The sequence below is a fragment of the Mustela erminea genome, chromosome 19, assembly GCF_009829155.1.
Source record: "Mustela erminea isolate mMusErm1 chromosome 19, mMusErm1.Pri, whole genome shotgun sequence".
Lineage (NCBI taxonomy): Eukaryota > Metazoa > Chordata > Mammalia > Carnivora > Mustelidae > Mustela > Mustela erminea.
This window is the reverse complement of record NC_045632.1, coordinates 55,063,034-55,075,564: the sequence shown is the minus strand read 5'-3', so window position 1 is coordinate 55,075,564 and position 12,531 is coordinate 55,063,034. Positions and strand designations below refer to the sequence as shown.

The 12,531-nt window shown below is 44.6% G+C and overlaps 1 protein-coding gene across 1 annotated transcript in view; it reads right to left on the bottom strand.

The window, feature by feature from the left end:
* CDH13 (cadherin 13) overlaps positions 1-12,531 on the bottom strand; it is a 1,398,954-nt gene that overhangs the window by 1,052,287 nt on the left and 334,136 nt on the right. The gene's annotated exons all lie outside the window — the stretch shown is intronic.

Below are 12,531 nucleotides of genomic sequence, written 5' to 3'. Positions count from 1 at the left end.
AAGATAGTTAAGATGGTTTTTACAAAATGATGTAGCTGGCCAGCCTCCAGCATTCGGCCCCATGGTGATATGAACCTGAGATGGAATGACCTCCTCAACTAATGGTGGATAGAGATCTAACCCACCCAGACTCCTTCTTTCTTGCCCCTCTCTTATGGACAATAATCATTTTAAAAGGCTGCTTCCAAAATGTCCAACATCCTTATGCCTCTGATGGTCCCCTCCCGCAGAGAGGTCTGCAGTACAGGATAACATGCCCCCTAGATCCAGAATATAAGTGCCCCAAAATACTAGCATTCCCAGTCTCCCAGCATTTCCAAGGCTTCAATTTCCAAAGCCCCATGTCCTTTCTCTGGGACACTTCCCACTTGTGAATACAGAATACAACTTGTGAGTATAAGTTCTGGCATTGGGATCAAACAGATCTGGGTTTGCAGATTGGCTTCTGCACTTGCAATCTGCGTTGTGTTTCAGGAAGTTAATTAGTTTGCTTGAGCCTCAGTTTCCTTGGCAGTGAAGTTAGACTAAAGTAAGTTCTCTCTTGGATATTTTCTCCAGATCCACTCTCTACACATCTACCTCCTTCTCTCCGCCTGGGAGACCAACCTATATGGACTACTACAGTGGCTCTCAGCTGGCACAATCCTGTCCCCTCCAGGGACATTTGGAAACATAGAAACATTTTTGGTATCACAGCTAAGGAAGCTGCTATTGGCATCCAGTGAGTGGAAACCACAGATGTTGTTAAACTTCCTAGTGCACAGGAGGATTCCCTAACAAAAAATTATCCAACCCTAAATATCAACATTGCAGAGGTTGAGTAACCCTGGACTATACCAATAGGTTTCTGTCCCTCCGGTTTCTAGTTGGTGTTGGCCAATAGGGAACTCTAGCAGGAATCAAGAGAGGAAAGATTAAGTCAGGCTGTCCATTCCCTTTAATCCCACTCAAAGAGGTTACCTGAGGTTGGCTGTGTCTGTCCCAGTAGACCCCTGCTCCACTCAAGGTAGGCTTTTCTCTTTCTAGAATCTGGTAGCTACTGCCTGAATTCATCAGGATCCCCTGATCCTGGCCCCAGGAAGACCACACTTCCTCTTGAGGTTCCTTTGTACTTTGCTGCACCTTTGTAAACCTGTAGACTTTGTAAACGTTGTAGAACCTGTTTCAAATAAGCTCTCTTCAAATAATCCTAACTAGGTGATCTGTTTCCTCTTGGGATTCTGTGTGGTATCAGTAACAATCTCGTAAGGCTGCTAGAAGGTTTCAATGAGATCATAGAGACACTCGGCGCAGTGTAAGGCACGTTGTGAATGTTCAGGGAATCACAGCCTTCTCATGAGGCCTCTTTGGGAATTGCTGTTTCACTGGATCTTCTGAACAGATGACCCTTCCTTCAAATGAGCCACCTGAAAATTTTCTCCCTTCTTAATTTGGAGCATACACGGATCTTAAGAGTAGATCAAGCCTCTTTCCCCCCCCCCCCAACAGCTACACTTTCCCCCCAACAGCTACACTCCAATATCTAGAGATAACTGTTCTGCCACAGAGCTCAAATATGGTGTTAAAATATGTTCTGAGTTTGAAAGAAATTCCAGGTCTGTTTCTGCTCTGGGAATGCAAGACATTATTTGTGTCCCTGTCATATAAATTTGGAAGCAATGTCCATGCTGGCCCTTTTCTCTCCAAGTTTCCTGACTCAGTAGAAAGAATGCATGAGCCCGATTTTTATTCCTGGTGACAGGAGGAGAAAGGTTGGGCTACATCCTCTGCAGACGTGGTTGGAAAAGATTCAGACTCAGCAATGGAAATCACCATACCACCCCGCTCAAGAGAGCATGGGAGCCTCTGGCGGCTTCCCCACAGGTGACATGCAAGACCAGAGTCCAGGCATAGAATGTGTTTGAGGATATGTTGGAAACACTGGGGAAAGTCCATTCATTCATTCATTCATTCATTCATCCATTCATTCATTCAAATATATATTGATATTTGAGAGTAACTCTGACTCTTTCACTTAAGTCTATTCTATGTCATTACCTCCAGCCCATAGAACAATAATAATTATAGATAATATCATGTTTTCATCCACTGTCTCATCCAGATCTTTCAAAAGCTCTAAGAAGTGGTTGTTCCTATTGGCCCATTTTAAGGATGAGGAAACTGAAACTTGGAGAGAGGAAGTCATTTGCCCAAGCCGCATGGCACTGAACTATGATTCATAGACAGACTGATGAACTCTAGAGTCAGAGAGACCAGCCTGAGTACAGTACCTTGCTTTGCTGATCCTCTTGTCCTCTATAACAGCAAGACCATGGCCAAGGTTAAGGACTAGCAGCTAACACTATGATTAAGAAGCCAAAAAAAAAAAAAAAAAAGTAAGGAATTTTGAGCCTGGCAACCCTGAGCTCCAGTTTTGTTCTGTCTCTCAAGAGCTATGTCCTTCAGTCAAGTCATTTAACCTGTCTGGGCTCAGTTTCCTCATCTGCAAAGTGGAGGATAATAATGTCTGCCTTGTAGGGTGAGAACTCCCAACAAACGCAGAGGTCTCCAAAGTGGGGTGTGGGAAGAAAACTATCAGCATGTTGATTTCTAACTTATTTAATTCATCTCCAAACAACAAAGGAATTCAGGCTCCACTAATAATATTTAATGTATGCATAGACATGGGACCCCCATATTTGACATGTATGTTAGCTCTTTTCTTTCCTCTACAATGCCGAATGGCTGGTAACACCCCCGCATTCATCCATTTGCTTTTAGCAAATTGCCTTATGTGGGAATTTATACGTGTCTGGCAAATGGATTTAGGCTTTGTAATAACCAGTGTTTAAGCAACAAACTCACAAAATGGACAAGCGACTTAAAAACATTCCTGCTAAGGATCTATTTAGAAAAAAACACTAACGAGGTAAGTATGAGTAAACACACTCATCAGGGCTTTTCATGGACCACTCCACAAGGCAAACAAGATGATGACATAACCCAAGGTGACAAAGTGCTGACCTCTACCCACCCAAATGAAACCACCATCAGAAGGTTTGGAATATGGATTTGCAACACTGTAATTAATGACAATCTTTTCTCTACGTGCAACTTGGAGATACTAGCTAATGATAGTACAAAGCCACCACATTAGCGAGACATTAAATTTGTTTATTTTGAGGTAATTTCATCCTTCTAAAATTTGTTTTGTGTATGTTTTATAAGGTACTCAAAAAGCACCACTTGGCAGTGTAAAAGTAACTAATCAAATGTAATAATGTTAGTGATATGTACTTAAAATCATTTTTATTGGTGGGTATGCCATTTAAAAAGCATGGAGACCCCTGAGCTAATATACATAATAAAGCAATTGATTCACAAACTACCATGCAGTAGTTGCTCAATAAAAGGCAACTGTTGGAATCAAGAAATGGGCAGAGGACATGAACAGACATTTCTGCAAAGAAGACATCCAGATGGCCAGCAGACACATGAAAAAGTGCTCCATATCACTCGGCATCAGGGAAATACAAATCAAAACCACAATGAGATATCACCTCACACCAGTCAGAATGGCTAAAATCAACAAGTCAGGAAATGACAGATGCTGGCGAGGATGAGGAGAAAGGGGAACCCTCCTACACTGTTGGTGGGAATGCAAGCTGGTGCAGCCACTCTGGAAAACAGCATGGAGGTTCCTCAAAATGTTGAAAATAGAACTGCCCTATGACCCAGAAATTGCACTACCGGGTATTTACCCTAAAGATACAAACGTAGTGATCCAAAGGGGCATGTGCACCCGAATGTTTATAGCAGCAATGTCCACAGTAGCCAAACTATGGAAAGAACCTAGATGTCCATCCACAGATGAATGGATCAAGAAGAGGTGGTATATATACACAATGGAATACTATGCAGCCATCAAAAGAAATGAAATCTTGGGGCGCCTGGGTGGCTCAGTGGATTAAGCCGCTGCCTTCGGCTCAGGTCATGATCTCAGTGTCCTGGGATCGAGCCCCGCATCGGGCTCTTTGCTCAGCAGGAGCCTGCTTCTCTCTCTCTCTCTGCCTGACTCTCTGCCTACTTGTGATTTCTCTCTCTGTCAAATAAATAAATAAAATCTTTAAAAAAAAAAAAAAAAAAAAAGAAATGAAATCTTGCCATTTGCGACAACATGGATGAAACTACAGCGTATCATGCTTAGCGAAATAAGTCAAGCAGAGAAAGACAACTATCATATGATCTCCCTGATATGAGGAAGTGGTGATGCAACATGGGGGTTTAAGTGGGTAGAAGAAGAATCAATGAAACAAGATGGAATTGGGAGGGAGACAAACCATAAGTGACTCTTAATCTCACAAAACAAACTGAGGGTTGCTGTGGGGAGGGGGGTTGGGAGAAGGGGATGGGATTATGGACATTGGGGAGGGTATGTGCTATGGTGAGTGCTGTGAAGTGTGTAAATCTGGCTATTCACAGACCTGTACCCCTGGGGATAATAATATATGTTTATAAAAAATAAAAAATTTAAAAAAAATATGAAAAGAGGAAAAAAAAGTCACTTATAAAGAATATACTTGAAGTGATTAAAAAAAAAAAAAAAGGCAACTGTTGCCCAAGTGTCTCGGTCAGTTAACCACCTGACTCTTGATTTCAGCTCAGGTCATGATCTCGGGGTTGTAAAATCAAGCCCCACCCAGGGCTCTGTGCTGGGTATGGAGCAGCACAGAAGCTACTTAAGCTTCTCCCGCTCCCTCTCCCTCTACCTCTCACCCATCCTCTAAAACAAAACAAAACCCCGTTGTTAATATCAATTCCTCATTTATTGAGCACTTTCTAACTACACGTTTTTGTACAAGTCTTAAAACATTTTTTTATGAAAAATTTCAAACCCCCCAAATGTAGAAAGAATAGTTTGATGCACCCATATATAACTTTATCCAGCTTCAACAATTATCATTTTGCCAACCTTGTTTAATCTCTTCCCTAACTTATTTTTCTGGACCATATGAAAGCAAATTCATATCATTTCACCTGAAAATAATTTGGTGTGGACCTCTAACTGAAAAGAACAATTTGTTTAACTCCCTTGCCATTTTCACACTCAAAACAATTATCAGTAATTCTTTTAACATTATCCATCACGCTACTATTATTACCATCATTATTACTATCCTTAATGAAATGAAAGTATGATTGGGTCCCTCCAACATCATTCCATCTTCATGACCATGTCTGAACTCCTCACAAAGCCCTAATCTACCCCCACCTCCTTGTCCATCCCTGTCTTCTCTTCCAGTGTTGGCTCTTCCTGCTCCTTCAACCTGCAAGACTCCCTCCTCACTCTGGAGCTGCCCCCCTGTCCTTTCGTACCACATCCTACCCATGTGGCCTCCCTGGGAAGCCCTGACTGCTTCCGTACTTGCTGCCTGTTCTGACTTCCATCTCCGAGTTCATTGTATCATCCGTGCATCCTGCCCTCAACATTCTGTGCTCCTTGAGAACTAGGATGGTTAAATTGTGTGTCAGCTGGGCTAAAGGATGGTGGTAAAGCATGACTTCTGGATGTGTCTGTAGGAGCGTTTCCAGAAGAGACAGGCATCAGAATTTGTACACGGAGTAAAGAAGATCAGCCCTCACCAAAGCAGGGTAGGCATCATCCAATCTATTGTGGGCCTAAATAGAACGAAAAGAGGAATGGCAAATTTGTTCCTGCTTCTTGAGCCAGAACATCCTTCTTCTCCTGCCGTAGGACAATGGCTCTTCTGGTTCTCAGGCCTTTGGGTTTCAACTGGTGCTACACCACCTGCGTTCAGATGGCAGACCATGGGACTTCTAAGCCTTCACAACTGTGAGAGTCAATCCTTCATGATAAATCTCTTTGCATATGTTCAAATGTGTCCTATTGATTCCTTTCCTCTGGACAACTCTAACTAATACAAGAATCAAGACCATGTCCTGTTCATCAGTGTAGTTCTGCACAGTGCCTGGGGCTTGGTGCCTAGCACATCCCTGTAAGGGTTGCAGGACTGGAAAAAGGAATCGTTCAGGAGTGGGAAGGTACAGTCAACCCTGACGGGCCAAGAAAGGGGAGCAAATAACATAATGGGGTCCATCGGGACAAGGACACAATGAAATGTCACACCAGGAAGGTTTGGATCAATAGATGAGCTCTAAAACCCTAAACAAATGAAACAGTCCTGGCTTTCCATTTTAAAAGGTGCCACATGGGACCTGCAATTGATGGCAGCCCTTTAAGTATATCTAGAATAATCAGATAGAAGTTCCACTTTTCCCTAGTGGCAGAAATTTTCTCTAGGGCAGAAATTTTTATTTGTATCATTCACTGCTGTACCTACATTGCCCGTACACAGTAGGTGCTCAGTGAAGATTTCTTGGGTGAATCAATGAATGGATAAATTAACGTAGGTCTGGTTGAAGAAAGATGTAAACTGGATACAAGTAGAGACAGAAAAGTAACTGTTTCCTCACTACCCCTCAGAATCACCTACGGGGAATCACCTAACCTGCTGACCCTGTGACAATCAATATCATGCCTACCTCATTTAATCTTGTCTTTCCAGTGTCCTGCAGAATCTGGCATGTAGCAGTGCTCAATAAATCACTGTGGAACAAATGATTCTTTCTGTGAAATGGAAGCTAATATTACTTAGCTTGAGATGAATTAGGATTTTCAACACTCTTCACGTCTTCTGTGGAAGTTCTATATTAGTTCAATCTCTAAGTGTTTTTAGCCTTGTTTTTTAAGAGTCTTGAATCAATTCCAACTTATCAATCAAGGTCATATTTGTCATTGGAACATCTGCTTGCTAACATGAGTGTGCTTGCATTTTGTTAAGCTTTCTATTTTTATTAGCCTGGCATAACAGAACATGCCAGACCATTTCCAGATCATGATACTGTCATAAATGGGGTACCAGTGTCTTGGGAGCTACCAGTAGGTGCCTCTGGGGGAAAAAGAGAAGTTCTGAAGACACAGATTTTGCAAATTCTACATTAAACAGAAAGTTCTTCAATGCAGGATTGCTCAGAACATTTGTTATACTAATATGAAACTAAAAAGAAGGTGTCGAAAGATGGTAATCTCCAAATTCTTTATTGCTTAAAACCCTATACGTTTTAGATATTTGATGGAACACATTTTAACAACCTAGAGATTGCCTGTTCCAAGAACACAGTTTTAGAAATGCCGTTATCAAAAATACCAAATCATGAGGATCCTTGCACTTTCTAAACTATTCAGCTTGCTCAAATTAAAATGCCTGGTCTACCATAGTAGTGAAAGGCCCAAGCTTATTCAGACACCCTCTTCTGCTCCTCATAATCGCAGACACACCAGAGTCAAGAGATTGGGCTTTCCTGTGAGCCTGACTTAGTACAAGTCTCAGCTCTGAACCTTCCTATATGTGTAACATTTGCAGGTCAATTATCTCTCGACCTCAGTCTTCTCATCCATAAAAATAAGAACAATGACATTGTAGATGGGCTAGATGGACTACTTAACCATGACAGTAGGGATTGACTTTGAAGCGTCATGACAAGGTCACGTGGGAAGTGATAGGTCATTCATGGAGTGTCAGGCACTGATGAGGAATCTGCAGACGGAGCTGTAAACACAGCAAACAGAAGTCCTTGCCCTTGGGAGATACCAGCCCAGCAGAGGAATATAGAGACTTCAATGGAACCCACTTCTCATGTGGTTCCCAGGGGCAGCCAGCGTGGGCACCAGAACTCTAGGGCAAGAGCAGGTGCTCTTGGTACAAAGTCCGTTGCCATGTTCCTGATGAATGATGGGGAAGCTGTGAGTTCTCCTGTTACGGGGAGCTACCTGAACACTGCCTCTGTACCGTGGCTGCAGCATGCCTAACAGGGGACAATGTCCTGACTCCTCCTCCTTCCCATGATGGAAGCGCATAGCAGCAGAACAACCGTGCAGCCTGGACTGCCTCGGGGCCCATGTGCCCGGAAGCCCCGTGGTAAGGGCCTAAGACAAAATGAGACCAGTCAGGTCAAAGCCTCTCCTCACCTGAATTGTAAGATGAGCTCTCCATGTTTGATGTTGGAGACTAGAGTCACAGATACCTGTGGGTGACAGCCACTGGCCACCTAGAGCCTAGAGCCCTATTCATGCAAAAGACTCATACAACTTATTTATACTGGGGGGCACACACCTGGATGGGTAGCTGTTCAGTGCCCTGTTTTGTACTTCTGTTTCCCAGTGATAGGGAGCAGCCTGCGCCTTCTCCATCACCTGCCTCCCTGGGAGATGGAGAAGGTGGTCCCTAAATGTGCTTGCTTTCCTCCCTCCGCCTGCATCCCTCCCACCGCCGCTCTCTCGGAGGCACTAGGCATTTAATCGTGCATGCCACAATTCATTATGCCTGAAGCTTAAGAAGGGGCTGCGGGCTCTGCGTACTTCCCTCTGCAAACTGGGTGCACACCAACTCCTGTCCTGCCTGCTTCGTGAATCATAGTCCAACACGTTCTCATAATTACCTCGGTTTCAGGCTTGAGATCCTAATGAACTTAAGAAGGCGACAAAATAGTAAGTTTGTACCAAATAGAATAAAACTGTGCATACCTCCTTTGTGTAACACTTAGCGGCATATGGTGAGAGCCAAGCACACTAATAAAGTTACAAAGCAATCTAAGGGTTAGGGAGACTGTCGCTCCTTCTTGGGCTCTGGCAGGAGCGCACGTTGCTAACATTGCAATTTCCCAGATTGTCTGAACACCTGCAGGCATTCAAGGACCCTCCTCCTCTCAAGCACTCTCCTTGATGTCTCATTCAACAAGACCATCTTAATTCCGGGAGAGGTACAGTGTTTGGGTTGGAGAGACTAGGTCACAAACAAACCTTATCTCATATGCCAACCCAGATTGTCTGGGGATGCCTGGAATGCTGTGTTGAGAAGGATTCTGAGGCTGCACTTGGGCTCATTGGGAATGACGACCGCTTAGTGACAATATTTGCCGGGAGGAGGACATGGGTCTAGGAAGATGTCTGTACACACATTGACATTTCTTTTGGTGAAAAGAGACTTAACCGAGGAATTGAAGGCCCTGTGTTCTTGGGAAAGTCATTCACTGTCTCCAGCCTCAGCTTCCGGTCTATCCAATCAAGAGGATGATAACATCTCCCTTGTAGGATCCTGGTGAAGATCAAATTCAGTGTGTAAAACTGCTTGGGGAACCATAATATGTGAGATTATGTAATTTCAAAAATATCTACATTCAAATAACTGTGTGTAGATTTTCTTTTCTTTTTAAAATTGTATTTATTTGAGAGCAAGAGAGAGAGCACAGGTAGGGGTAAGGGGCAGAAGCAGACTCTACACTGAGCAGAGAGCCTCACGTGCGGCTAGATCCCAGGACCCTGGGTTAGGATGCCTAACCCACTGAGCCATACAGGTGCCCTTCGATTTGCTTTTCTAACGCTCTAGCGAAGGCTTTTTCAACCTCAGCACTCCTGACATTTTGCCATGGATTGTTCTTCGTGGTGGGGCTGTTCTAGGCATTACAGGGCATTTAACATCATTCCTGGCCTCAACCCACTAGATGCCCATAACAGATGCCCCTAACAATCAAAATATCAATCAAAAATGCCTCCAGATGGGGCACATAGGTGGTCCAGTCAGTGAAGTGTCTGACTCTTGATTTCAGTTCAGGTCGTGGTCTTGGGGTCATGGGATCAGCCCACATCTGTCTCCACACATCAGTGGGAAGTCAGCTTCTCTCCCTTACTCCTTCCCTCTCCCTTTGCCCCTCCCTCTCTAAAAGAGCACTTGTGCTCTCTCTCTCTCTAAAATAAAATAAATTAATGTAAAAAAACTATAGCAATCGCAAGCCCCAACAAAGAGATTTTTACTTAATTATTCAAGTGTCGTTGGGGCACCAGAGTCTATCCCCCAGGTGACTCTTAGACACATTCCGGAGTTGAAAGCCTTTCACAAAGCTGTAAGGAATCCTTTCTGAGCGGACACACATTCCCCTCTCCTGCAAGCTACAGCCCCATGGACTCCCTGGGCCTTGGCCATGTGCTCTTTTGGGGAAAGGCCACAGGTCCTCCCAAGGGGAAATGAGGCAGAAGGTTCCCCACACTCCAACCCAATATGTAACTTCCTTCCTCTCTCAATCACAAAAATGCCAATTTCTCATGACTATATGAAGCAATTTATCCTTTAACAGATGACTGAGGGAACGGGACGGAGGAGACGGTTCAACGTGATGGATATCCACGCATGTGCCCCTTAAAGCAACTTTCCAAAGACAACAAAAGCCCTAAGATCCCTTCGATAAAATGGAGCTAGACAGAAACCGTGCAAGTAGCATATGACGAGATACCGATGGTAAAATTAAAGGCAAACATTGTTGATGAGCTCACTAGAGCCTAAAGTGCTAAAGCACAATATTAGCCTTGGTGGAAATAACTCCACTGAAGTATGTCCTTCCTGCTACACAGCTTTCCTAAGGCTCTGAAAGCCTTCTGCCTCTCGCAGCGTCTCACTCTCGGTCACCAGGCATTTTCAATACAATGAACAGAGAAGAGAGTTTGGGAATGAAAGTGAAGGGTAATTGAAGTGTTGCCTTGATCCATTGTTACAAGTGAATAGGCAGAGAGACAAATACTCAGTCCCCGCGCAGACCCTCACAGAAGCCCTTCAGCGAGTGGGACTAGCGCAGCAGCCAGTCCATCAGCATGTACTTACCGAACACACACCACAAATAAGTCACGCGCTAAACTCTGGGGGATACCAAGATGGATAAGACACAGATCCTGCCCTCTAGGTGTTTGTAGTCTAGTCAAGGACTTAGAAAAACATAATCAATAATACTGAATGGTCTGAGTTTAACTTCAAATGAATAGTTCCAAAGAGAGATACTGAGCTGGGGGTTTTAGGCAAAACTAAGTGAAAATTGCACGTGGAGGCTGGGCATTTCGGTCAGTCCCCAGGCATCAGTTCTTCTGTACTGACTTGCAGGAGGGCTGTTAGCCTCCTGAGTGAAGGAGGGATGCACCTGTTGGACAGCCAGGGGAGACTGAGAAAGGCATGGCACTATGCCCACCTCCTCCTGGGACCCAGCAATCCACTGTGCTGCACAAGACAGAAGTAAAGGAAAGAAGCATGGGCTGGAGGGAAGAGGCATCTCCCAGCTCTCCAGGGGGAACAGCGGCTGGATCAGCAGGAACGTGGGGGCTGAGCAGAGAAGGGGAAGTTCTTGCCCTCTGCCCTGCGACAGAAGCAGCCTCCAGGGCAGAGCTCTATTTTCCAGCAGAAGAAAACAGGCTCTCATTATGGGACAAGGGTGTGACAAGGACACCGAGCTCCTGGCAGAGCAACACAACCCCAGGCATGTGGGGTGCCATATGGGACACCCTCAGGGACTCCAAGACACACTTGAGGTATCTTCATTCTGAGCTTGAGGGTTGGAGAGCCCTATGATACCTGTGGCAGAGCAAAAGGAATGGCAACTAAGCAAAAAACATGCAGACTTGAACTTCAGAAGAAAAGCCTGCTTTGACTCTGATTCTACAACTATGTGTGAGGTCAACAGAGCTATAAATAATCAGCGCCGCACGGGCTGACACCAACATGTCACAGCACCCAAGAGCCTAAAATCTCTCTTGGCCAAGAAAGCTGTTCTTGAAGTGACATTTAGCCCTCAGAGCCCTAAAGATTCCAATCCAGCAGCTTGGGTCCCCAGTGAGGGCTTGCCTGGGCACATGAGACAGAGGACGGGACATTAGGATTGATGCTGTCAGTACGTGCCTTGGTCCAAGCCCCTCTCTCCACTACCTCCTGACAACTGGTCTCCTTGTCTCTAGAATACATGCTCCATATAGCAGCAGTGTAAGCTTTTCAAAGCTCCAAATGAACCATGACACTGTCCTGCTCAAAAGTCTTCCAATGTCTTCCCCTCTCGATTATGATAAAAGCCAAACTTCTGGGACGCCTGGGTGGCTCAGTTGGTTAAGCAGCTGCCTTCGGCTCAGGTCATGATCCCAGCGTCCTGGGATCGAGTCCCACATCGGGGTCCTTGCTCAGCAGGGAGCCTGCTTCTCCCTCTGCCTCTGCCTGCCATTCTGTCTGCCTGTGCTCGCTTTCTCCCTCTCTCTCTCTGATAAATAAATAAAAAAACTTAAAAAAAAAAAAGCCAAACTTCCTCCATGCCCACTGGGCTCACGGACCCATCCTGCGCACTCCCCAGACTCATTCCCCAATTTTGTCTTGCTCACTTCACTTCAGTGACAAAGCCTTTGTCATAGACCCAGAATACCCCTAACTCATTCCATGCCTCAGGGCCTTTGCACTTACTGCCAAGATACTACTCTCCATATATTCTCACCGTTGTTTCATCTCTTCATTCAGGTGTCTACTCAAGTGTTATGTTTCCACAGAGCTCTCTCCCCTATTCCATAGTCCCTAAAAGAGCCTCCATCATCTTCTACCTCCTTAACTTATTTAATATTTCTTCATAGTACTTAACTCCCAATATCACATATAAATTTGCTCGAGTGTTTGTGTA